General features: G+C 40.9%; 1 pseudogene; it reads right to left on the reverse strand.

The window, feature by feature from the left end:
* Positions 1 to 3,848: 3,848 nt before the first annotated feature.
* LOC148565322 (uncharacterized) lies at positions 3,849 to 4,456 on the reverse strand (annotated as a pseudogene).
* Between the last annotated feature and the right edge of the window lie 7,645 nt (positions 4,457 to 12,101).

Below are 12,101 nucleotides of genomic sequence, written 5' to 3' on the forward strand. Positions count from 1 at the left end.
TGCATCCTTTGGTGCTTCCTTCTGTGGTTGGGCTTCTTCTTCTTCAGTCATGTCTTGTATGTCCTCTTCTTCTTCAGCATCCTCTACTTCCACCACCTCTTCAGCTGAGGCGTGTTCTGATGGGATTGGTTCCTCCTGATTCCTCCCTTGCAGTGTGGTTCCAGACCTTAGGGTGATGGCATTGATGCCACCCTTTGGATTGGGCAATGGTTGAGAGGGGATTCCACTAGAGCTTAAAGGCTGGTTGTTGGAGTTATTTAGTGATCCAATCTGTGAGATAAGAGCTTGTAAGGTAGAGTTCAGACCATTTAGAGTAGAAGTAAGGTTATTTTCCATGGCCTGCTATCTCCGATCAATAGATTGTAGAAACTCATCATTAGAAGATGAAGAGGGATAAGTGATCTGAGAGGTCTGTTGTTGGTTGTGCTGTGGTCCTTGGGATTTCCTCAGGTGAGGTGCTCTGTAAGGTTGGTTCTGGTTCGGCTGCCTGTTGTTGTTATTATTCCACCTCTGATTTCCCTGATTGTCTCTGCCTCCTCTGTTATTGTTGTCCCCCCAGCCCTGGTTAGAATGATCTCTCCAACCTTGGTTGGAATTGTCTTGCCATCAATGGTTGTAGCTGCCACCTTGATTGTATCCTTGGTTGGGGCGGTCATAGAAGTTATGAGTGACTGCCACAGTGTTGTCTTCCTGCTGGAGCTGCGAACATTCATCAATGTAATGGCTATAATCAGCACAGATCCCGCACACTCTCTGTGGGACTAACTGTTGGCTTTGCTACGCTTGTTGTTGATTCAACTGCATTTGCTTTAGTAAGTTAGTCATCTCACATATACTCTGAGTTAGAGCAGTAGTTTCTTTGCTAGAAGATACCTCTGCAACAGCTTTTGACCGGCCTTGTTTCTGTCTGTAATTCCTAGTAGATTCAGCCAAGTCGCTGATCAATTGCCATGCCTCATCAGTGGTCTTGTACTTTTTCATAGAACCATTGCTAGCACTCTCTAATGTGGTCTTATCTTGGGGCCTCATGCCCTGTATGACGTAGCCAAGCAACACTATCTTGTCAATCATATGGTGGGGGCATGCTTCCAGAAGGTTGTTGATGCGCTCCCAGTATTCGTAGAGAGTCTCGGACTCGTCCTGAACAACCATGGAAATGTCTTTCCTCAGTTTATCAGTAGCTTCAGCTGGAAAGAATTTTTTCAAAAATTCTCTTCTAAGCGTGTCCCTGTCAGAAACAGTTGTTGCGGGTTGAGTGCAGTACCACTCTCTTGCCTTTCCCTCAAGAGAGAATGGGAAAGCTTTTAATAAAATAGAAGTTTCATCTGTACCATCATGCCTGATAGTAGAACAGGCTGCTTGGAAATCCCGAAGGTGCTTGATAGGCTCTTGAGCAGGTAAGCCATGAAACTTAGGCATCAAGTTGAGCAGTGCGGTCTTTATTTCAAAATCTGTAGCCACTGCTGGGTGATGCGCTTGAAACGGTTGCAGTGTGAAATCAGGGGCTCCAGCCTCCTAGATAGTAACTCTCCTAGGTGCTTCCATGTCACCTGCACGTAAATCAACCGAATCAGTAGAACGGGAGCTTGTTTCTTCGTTACGTGACGTTTCAGATTCACCCTCGGGGAGGACTAACCGACGCCGAGCTTGCCTTATACGTGAAATAGTTCTTTCAATCTCAGGATCAAATACTGGCAAGCTTGGATCAGGAAGTAAACGCATCATTTAACGAAAGAAACATGCAGCTCATAGTAGCAAAATAAAATAAAATGCAAATAAATAAATTCCAATCAATAACTTAGCACTCTATTGCAACTTTCCGGCAACGGCGCCAAAAATTGACGTGGCGGAAATTGGCGAGTTAAGAAATTATTATAAGAGATACGTTGCAAGTACAGTTCTTAACCAACCGAAAATCCGCTTATCAATTTAGAAGGGTTGTCACAAAATTAGAATTAAAATACTAGGAGTATGAATCCAAGGTCGTCTCCCAACGAGTTGCAGAAAGGTGTGCTATTTTATTAATCAGATGTTTTCTAAAATGGTTTGAGTTGATAAACAGGAAATTAAATCAGAGAATTTATGTAATTTAAATAAAAATCTTGATCGGGAGTAGATTAGTTGGAAGCCCTATCCTTGATGGAGTTCTCCCAAGATAAAAGTGATAATTGAAGGTTGTTCTGCTTAGTTATCCTTTACTAGGTAGAGGAAAGTCAAGTAAGTTGGAAGGCAATTTCTATTCACAAGTCCTAATCCTCTCCCTTGGGAAGGACTAGTGTCAGTGACTAGAAGGCGATCCAACAATAAACCCAATTACAATTTTTCTCTTGAGTGTTCCAACTCAAGGTTCTCCTTTCAATCATCTCCCAATCAAGTTATGGAACTACTCGCTCATTATAAATGTAAATTTCACAAAATAAGGAAGAGAAATAAAGAGAGACATGATAAATAATAATAATAATCAAAGAAACCAATTAAAAATAAAAATAATTCTTGTATTAATAAATTCTAAAAATAATCCAATAGTAACTCTGAATAAATTAAGGACATGGAAGAGTAAGTGACAAGTAAGGAAACAAACTAGAATGACGAAGTCTGGATGGAGGTAATAACTCTTCTCAATATCCCAATCCAAAAAGTAATAAAAACGAAATCCTAAGAACTATGAATGTATAGAGAGAAAACCTAGAGGAGGAGTAAAGTTAGATCTAAAACTAAAATTATGCAGAATGAATGTTGTTTTTGGTCTCTGCATGTTCCCTGGCTCTAATCTGCTTTTTCGGGCCGAGAACTGGGTCAAAACAGGGCCCAAAATCGCCCCCAGCAAATTCTGCAGATTCTGCAGATCGCGCACGTCACGCGATCGCGTCATCCAGGCATTCGCGTCATCCAGCGTTTTGCTTTGCCACGCGTGCGCGTCGTCCACGCATTCGTGTCACTTGTGCAGTTTCCAATCCATGCGTTCGCGTCAGGCATGCGAGCGCGTCACTGCAATTTCCTCTATTTCACACGGTCGCGTGAGCCATGCATCCGCGTTACTTCTCGCTGGTCATCTCTTCCATTGCTTGTGTTCCTTCCATTTTTGCAAGCCTCCTTTCCAATCTCCAAGTCATTCATGCCCTATAAAGCCTGAAACACTTAACACACAGATCACGGCATCGAATGGAATAAAGGAGAATTAAAATACATAATTAGAAGTCTCTAGGAAGCGAGTTTTCAACCATGGAGTAATTTTGGGTAGGAATTGTAAATACATGCTAATTTAATGAATAAGTGGGTAAAGATTTGATAAAACCACTCAATTAAACACAATATAAATCGTAAAATAATGGTTTATCACATCTCCATACGCTTTTCTGAAATTTCCACCAGTGAATTACATAAGTAACTTTATTTTATTTTATGTTTTATTTATATTTTAATTATCAAAACCTCAGAACCATCTGAATCCGCCTGACTGAGATTTACAAGGATGACCATAGCTTGCATCAAGCCGACAATCTCCGTGGGGTCGACCCTTACTCACGTAAGGTATTACTTGGACGACCCAGTGCACTTGCTGGTTAGTTGTGCGGAGATGTGAAAAGTGTGAATCATGTTTTTTCACACCAGTAGGCACAATCTTGCCTTCCTCCACGATGTTGTCCATGCTAAATAGCATGAGGTCGGCATCAGGAGCAAGAACCCGGACCTGAGCCTTCAAATTCTCATACAGAGCCGACATACCATTCACTATATGGCCTTGCAGCTCGGTGTAATCATCATAAGAGGACTAGAGTTTTTCCCTCGCCTCCAGAAGCTCGCCATAGGTCTGGGTATAGCTCTTCTTGGCTTTCTTCGCCATATCTTCAGCTAAATTGGTAGCCGCCTCTACCGCAGTAGCCCAGGCTTTCTCCTTCTCTAAAGACAACTCCAGCCCAACATTCTTCGCCTCCAGCTCAATCCTCAACCCCTCTATCCTATCATAATCAGTCTTGGCTTTCTCAAGAAAGGCACTGGTAGCATGGATAGGAGACTTCTTGAAATATCTAGATAAAGCAGCGCTAAGGTTGGCCATCCAGATGCTCTTACTAGATATAAAATCAAGATGGTGGAGAATGGACACATCATCAGTTGGGACAAAACTATACGGGGCGATATGCTCCGTAGCAAAGGCCACGCCATCGAAGTCCTTATCGTTAAGTTCATAAACCCCAGTAGTCCTCGGCCTTTTAGGAGAAGGTCAAGATGAAGAAGGGAAAGAGGCAACACCAGAAGTTGCCAAAGATGGATCGGTAGAAGTCACCCGAACTCGAGGAGTCAGGATGACCTTCATCGGACCCTAAGGACCAAAATTTGGCTTCTTCAGTGGGACCTGGGTAGAACCCTCCCCCGACGTCTTCTTTTGGATGTTTTGGGCGGCCACCGTTTTCTTGGTCTTGCAGAGGACCTTCATTGAATCAGAGCTGGCAACCATCTCTGGAAAAAGGGAGCATAAAATAAGTCATATAACGAACAGATGACAAACAAACAACAATAAGAAATTTTTTATAGGAAGTCGGGTGCTACGTAGCTCAGAACGGAGAAGAGCAGGATCCCCTAAAAACTTTTTGGTATCCAAATGAGGAGGCTCCCCCCAGTGCTCCTCCAAAACACCCACAAAGGCCCTCTCTACCTCATCTAAACTCTCGCACAAATATTTCTGAACTACAGGCTCTTCTTGCCACCAAAGAGAAAAGGTGAGCTCTTTATTTTCATCAAGAAAAAAGGGATGAACATCATCCACCGCCCGAATCTTAAAGTAGAAATTCCTAAAATCATAAAAGGAGTCATCAAAAATAGAAAACATCTTTCTCCCCTAGGTAGTACGCAAGGAGATCCAAGAAGCCTTCTTCTTGGCCGCCCCCGGCTTGGTTAGCATGAACAGATAAAAAAAAGACTAAAGGAAGGTCGACACCCAACTCCTGGCACAATAGCTGAAAAATCTTCATAAAAGCCCAAGAGTTAGGATGAAGTTGGGAAAAAGGCAAGGTTGCAGTTCCAAAGCAAATCGGTTTCAAACGCAGTAAAGGGAATGGTAGTACTTAATTTGGTAAAAAAGCAGTCATAAGCATAAAAGAAGGAACGCTCTGCCCGACTTAAGGGAGGAAAACTGACCCTCTCCTCAAGGTTGGGCGACACCAGCTCGTAGTTCTTTTCATCCTCCCAATTTTCACAGACCCTATAATACCTCCTAAACTTCTCACAGTACTCCCGATCTGCTACAGAAACACATCCTAATACCACAGAATCTAACCAGTCAGCCATACCAGGAGGGACCTTTGTGGACATCTCAACAATATTTCTACGAGAAGACATAGAAACTACACCTACAGCAAGAAAATGAAAGAAACTTCACTATCAAATAACTCGGCCAAAACGAAGAAACAACCAGCAAAGTAGCCAAAAAGCAAAAGGGCACCCAAGGGTCTACCAAAGCAGTATCACCACCAAAACCAGAGTCACCCTTTGGAGGTAATACAGGCACAGAAGGAAAAGCAAAAAGATCAAAGAAAATGATCAAGGAAAAATGAAAGCCCTAGCTCTAACCTTTTTTCAGCAACAAACAAGATAAAGATTAAAACTTTAAACAAAAAACAGACGCATGCAATAGAAACAAAACATCAAAACAGAAGGATCGCAACCATGAACAAAAATGTGAAATACATAAAGCGAAGTACCAACCTGAGAATAAGAAGAAGCAGTAGCGGCAAAACGCACAGCAGAAACACGAGCAATCCAGACCAACAAGCGCCTCGAAGCTTCAAGGAAAGAAAGAAACTTGGGGCAAATTTAGCGGTCGATAGCGAAAGGAAGTTTTCTTCTCAAAGAGTAAAAGAAAACAGATAGTGGCAAGAAACTGAAGAAAGCAAAAAGCACCTCTAATTTCAAACAAAATATGAAGAGGGAAACAAAATGACAAGGGAACAAAAGCCTAATTAAAAGGCTTTTTAAGCGCTACATCAAACCCAAGAAACTAGCGCACTCGAGAATGACGCAGCATTTAAAAGCAAAAATACTTCGCATTTTGAAAGCATTAAAGACGCAAAATTCGTACGAGACGGAGCAAACCAGGCGCTTCCGAGCAAATGGTTGAACACGAGTTCCCCAAAAAAGATCGAAGCTCAGAAGCACAACCTCATGGAAAGATCAAAGCTCAAGCAGGGGCACTATTCATACCCTGAACTGAGCTACAAGGTCCGGATTAGACGAAAACAAAGGGGACCAACCTCTTTAAAGGTTGGCCCATTAAACGACCTCTTCACAAAGAGTTCGGAAGATCGCCAAAGAGGCCCAAGGAGGCCCAAAGTAAAAGAACCACCGTCCACTAGAAGGCGGCTGGCCAAAGATATGATCTCACTAAAGATAAGATAAGATAACAAACTTATCTCAAAGAAGGTCACCCAACACTACTATAAATACACTGGAGCACCCAGGTATAACTCATACTCCAATTCTACAAAAAATTTGCCTAAAGCCCGTGCTAACTTAAGCATCAGAGTCTCTTGTAGGTACCACCACCCACCAGTGACCAAGGACTAAGCAGCTCTGCCCGCTCCAACAAGTCGGACACGGCAGCCTTAACCAGATCAGAAAACCTCATCCGAGGTTGACCTCCCTATTTCATATACCCACAGAACAGGTATCATAAAGCCTCCAGGGTCTTTGAGTTTCTCTGGTAAGCTCCTTTGGATTACTGCACTGCATTCTTCAGTGAAGAGGACTGTTTCTGCCTCTCTCTAATCCTTCTTATGACTTACGATGTCTTTCATGAACTTAGCATAAGAAGGTATCTGCTCAAGAGCCTCTGCAAAAGGGATCTTGATCTCAGGTGTCTTGACATAATCCGAAAAGTGGGCAAACTATTTATCTTTTTCCGCTTGACGGAGTTTCTGAGGAAATGGCATCTTAGTCCTGTACTCGTCAACCTTAGTTAATGTAGGTTGAATGCCTATATAAATGGAAGGGGGGTTAGTAGCTTGCTTAGGAGGGATCTTATCAGCACTTGCATATGTCTAACCATCCCTGTTTGGGCATTCAACGCCCTTGTCACCCCTTTCCTGGTGTTCAACACTAGGAATACTGTCCCTTTTAGGGCATTCAATGCAAGGGGTGCTGCACCCTTCTTGGCGTTGAACGCCAGGAGTGCTGCCTCCTTCTTGGCATTGAACATCAATGACATTCCTCTCTGGGCGTTTAAGGCCCTCAGAGGTGTCTTGGATTGCAGTCTGGTTACCTTCTATCAGTTTTTCTTCCCCTGGTCTCCTGTATTTTTAAGGTTAGGTGTATAATGTTTTTCCACTCCTCAGTTGAATAGCCTGACACTCTTCTTTTATCTGCTTAGATAATTACTGCCTAATTTGACTCAACTGTGCTTCTACATTCCTATTGGAAGTCTGAGTTTCTCGCAAAGCCTCTTGCAATTCCAGCAACTGCTGTGCAAGGGCATGTAGCTGCTGAGTCTTTGGGCCATTTTGTTCAGGAGGGTTAGATTCAGTAGATATTGCCTTAACCTCTCCTGTTATGGAAGTCTCATCAACCGAGTAAAGTTGCTGGTTCATGGCAACGGTCTCAATTAGTTCGTGAGCCTCTTCAATTATTTTTCTCATATGTATAGAACCACCAGCAGAGTGGTCTAGAGACATCCTAGCCATGTCTGTTTGGCCGTAATAGAAGATGTCTAATTGCACCCATTCTCATATGCATTTTCGTAGCATTCTTCTATACCTCCCCTAGGCACCATGAAGAGATTCATTCTTCTCTTGCTTGAAGCCTTTGATTTCTAGCCTTAACTGGTTAACTTCCTTGGGGGAAAATATTGATTCAGAAATTTGTCTACTAGCTGCTTCCATGTTTTCAAGCTGGATTTGGGTTGGTTATCTGACCACCTCTTTGCTTGGTCTCTTACAGCAAAGGAAAAGAATAGCAGTCTGTAGACATTCTGATCCACTCCCTTATTGTGTACTGTGTCAACAATTTGTAAGAAATTTGCCAGGAACCCAGTAGGCTTTTCCTATAGAAGTCCAGAGTACTGGCAGTTTTGCTGCACCAGAGTAATGAGCTGAGGGTTTTTCTCAAAATTACTTCCTCTAATGGGGGGTATACTGATACTTCTCCCACATAAGTCAGGAGTGGGGGCCATATAGGATCCCAAAGTTCTTCTGAACTGTACATTCCCATTTGGGTTCATGGTGAAGAAAGGTAGGAGAATTCGAATATTAAGAAGTAAAAAGGGAAAGAAGAATTAAAATATTTTTATTTTTATTTTAATTATTAATTGGATTAAAAAGATTTGAAAATTGAGTGTGATTTTCGAAAAAGAAGAAAGAGAAACAGGTAAGAAATTTTTGAAAATAGAAGAGAGATGAATTAATTAGGAAGTTTTGAAAAAGAGGGAAGAGAAAGGAGAGTATTAAAGAGATACCAAATTTTTAAAATTAAAATAAGATAAACAAGTAACTAATTAAGAAAGATTTGAAAATAAGATAAGATAGGAGATTTGAAAAATGTTTGATTTTAAAAATTTTGAAATTTAAAATTGGAAAAGAAAAGTCAACAAGATAAGATAAGAATTGAAAAGATTTGAAAAAGATTTTATTTTGAATTTTGAAATTGAAACAAGATAAGATAAAGATTTCAAAATAAGTTAGAAAGATAAGATATGGTGAAGATTTGAAAAGGATCTGATTTGAAATTTAAATTTTAACTTTACTAACAAGAAAACACCAAACTTAAAAATTTTTAAATTAAGATAAGAAAAGAAGAAGATTTTCGAAAATTAAAGAAAGAAATATTTTTATTTTATTTTATTTTTTGAATTAATGAAGAAAGAGAAAAACAACTAAAAGACACCAAACTTAAAATTTTTTTTAGATCAAATCAAGAAAAGAAACAAGAACAACTTGAATACCAAGAAAAACACTCAAGAATCAATTCGAAAATTTAAAGAAAATAAAGAACACACAAAGGACACCAAACTTAAGAACTGACACTAGACTCAACCAAAAGATGAAAAAATGATGGATTTTGAAAAAGTTTTTGAAAAAGAAAACAAAAGACACAATTAAAGAGTTACTAAACCTTAAAGTACCTAATCTAAGCAACAAGATAGTCTGGTAGTTTGTCAAACTCGAACAATCCCCGGCAACAGTGCCAAAAATATGGCACACAAAATTGACTCTGCAATATTCGTACAGATAGACCGGCAAGTGCACCGGTTCATTCAAGTAATACCTCAGGTGAGTGAGGGTCGATCCCATGGAGATTGTTGGTTTGAACAAGCAAAGGCTATCTTGTAGATCTTAGTCAGGCGGATAGAAAATATAGCTATTGTGGGAAAACGCATAAAAACAGAATAAATAAAGTATTACTGGATAGATGTGAAATCAATTGATAAGAGAACGGTTGAGGCTTCGGAGATGCTTCCTCCTTCTAGATCAACTTTTCTCACTGTGTACTTCAACGTCTGATGATTCATTCCATGGCAGGCTGTAAGTGATTAACTCTAGGTCAGTAGTCATTAATCTCCTCTGCTTCAGAGCAAACGCCAGGTTAGTGATCATCCAATCTGAACATGGGTGAAGCTCCTACAGTCCATTCCCTTGGTGATCCTACTCAAAGCGCCACAGACAAGGTCGGATCTTCCGGATCAGAGAATGCTACTTCCTGATTCTAGCCTATACTACAAAGGCTCTAATCGCCTCGTACCTCGGCTGAACTGATGTCTCCAAGTCCCCAACGAAGTCGTGAATTAGCTGTCTAAGAGATACATAATCAATCTTGTGGTTTAGTACTATCCCATCAAGGACTCGCAAGAACCCATATAAAATAGGGATGACGGTCAAGTTACACTCCCAATTCATTAGGATGAAGAACGAAGATACATCTTAGAATGGAATCAAGCATAGATTGAAATAGAACAATGATATTATTAATCCATAGGAATCAGCAGAGCTCCAAACCTTAACCTAGAAGGTTAGTGACTCATAGCTTACAGAAAGTAGTAACGTATTTGAATGGGCAAAGATTTCTAACAAAGGTGATCTTTGTTCTATATATACTAGTCTTAGTTGATAAACTAGTCTTATAGTGTGAAAATCCACTTTTCAAGCCCACTTGGTGAGTGTTTGGGCTGAGCTAAGGGTGACTCCACGAGCTAGTACGCTTATTGGGCATTGAACGCCAACTTTGGACTCCTTTTTGGGCGTTGGACGCCAGCTGCTCCCTTTTGGGCGTCCAACGCCAGGAAGAAGGTGAAGTGCTGGCGTTGAACGCCAGTTTTAAACCTTTATTTCCAGAGCAAAGTACGGACTATTATATATTGCTGGAAAGCCCTGCATGTTAGTTTTTCAATACCATTGAGAGCACGTCATTTGGACTTCTATAGCTCCATCAATGCTCCTTTGAATGCACGGAGGTCAGAATCCGATTGCATCTGCAGTCCTTTCTCTATCTCTGACTCAGACTTTTCCAAAGCTCCTCAAGTTTAGCCAAAAATTACCTGAAATCTTCATAAAATGCAACAACTCAAGGTAGAATCCAATAACGTGAATTTTGCACTAAAACCTATGAAAATACAATAAAACTTAAACAAAACATAATAAAAACTATATGAAAATGAAGCCAAAAAGCGTATAAAATATCCGCTCATCACCTAGTGCTGGAACGGTGCTCGTTTGGACAGCGCCTGGGATAAGGGTCACACGTACACGTGGGCGACGCGTACGCGTGACAAGTGAAAGCAGCACCCAACATAAAGAGCGCTTGATTCAACAACGCCCGCAATAAGGGTCACGTATACGCATGGGTGAGGCATACACGTGACAAGTAAAAGCAGCGCCCAACATAAGGGCCGCTCGATTAAACAATGCCTTTAACAACCCCTGCAATAAGGGTCACACGTATGCATGGGCGATGCGTACGCGTGACAGGTGAAAGCAGCGCCCAACTTAAAGGGCACTCGATTAAAGCCAACGCTACCTGGGTGTTGGCAACGCTGATTACTGAAGGTGCTCGAATAAACAACGCCTAAGCCATCAGGGAACCACTCAATTTGGTTCAAGTATTGCTCCAAGTCCACTTTAAAACTCATGCAAGTAAGCCCACTAATGAGCAGATAATTTATACGCTTTTTGGCATTGTTTTTAGTATGTTTTTAGTAGAATCTAGTTACTTTTAGGGATGTTTTTATTAGTTTTTATGTTAAATTCACATTTCTGGACTTTACTATGAGTTTGTGTGTTTTTCTGTAATTTTAGGTATTTTCTGGCTGAAATTGAGGGACTTGAGCAAAAATCAGATTCAGAGGTTGAAGAAGGACTGTTGATGCTGTTGGATTCTGACCTCCCTGCACTCAAAGTGGATTTTCTGAAGCTACAAAACTCAAAATGGCGCGCTTTCAATTGCGTTGGAAAGTAGACATCCAGGGCTTTCCAGAAATATATAATAGTCCATACTTTGGCCGAGTTTAGATGATGCAAATGGGCGTTGAACGCCAGTTCTATGCTGTTGTCTGGAGTTAAACGCCAGAAATACGTCACAAGCCAGAGTTGAACGCCAGAAATACGTTACAAACTGGCGTTCAACTCCAAGATTGACCTCTACACGTGTAACATTCAAGCTCAGCCCAAGCACACACCAAGTGGGCCCCGGAAGTAGATTTATGCATCAATTACTTACTTCTGTAAACCCTAGTAACTATTTTAGTGTAAATAGGACATTTTACTATTGTATTAGACATCTTTTGATCAATTTTAGATCTCTAGACCTCCATGGGAGGCTGGCCACTTGGCCATGCTTACCCTATATTCACTTATGTATTTTTCTACGGTAGAGTTTCTGCACTCCATAGATTAAGGTGTGGAGCTCTGCTGTTCCTCATGAATTAATGCAAAGTACTCTTGTTTTTCTATTCAATTCAACTTATTCCGCTTCTAAGATATTCATTCGCACTTCAACATGAATGTGATGAACGTGACAATCATCATCATTCCCTATGAAAGCGTGCCTGACAACCACTTCCGTTCTACCTTAGATTTAATGAGTATCTCTTGGATCTCTTAATCAGAATCTTCGTGGTATAA

The sequence above is a fragment of the Arachis ipaensis genome, chromosome B5 (assembly GCF_059453495.1).
Source record: "Arachis ipaensis isolate K30076 ecotype BB chromosome B5, ASM5945349v1, whole genome shotgun sequence".
Lineage (NCBI taxonomy): Eukaryota > Viridiplantae > Streptophyta > Magnoliopsida > Fabales > Fabaceae > Arachis > Arachis ipaensis.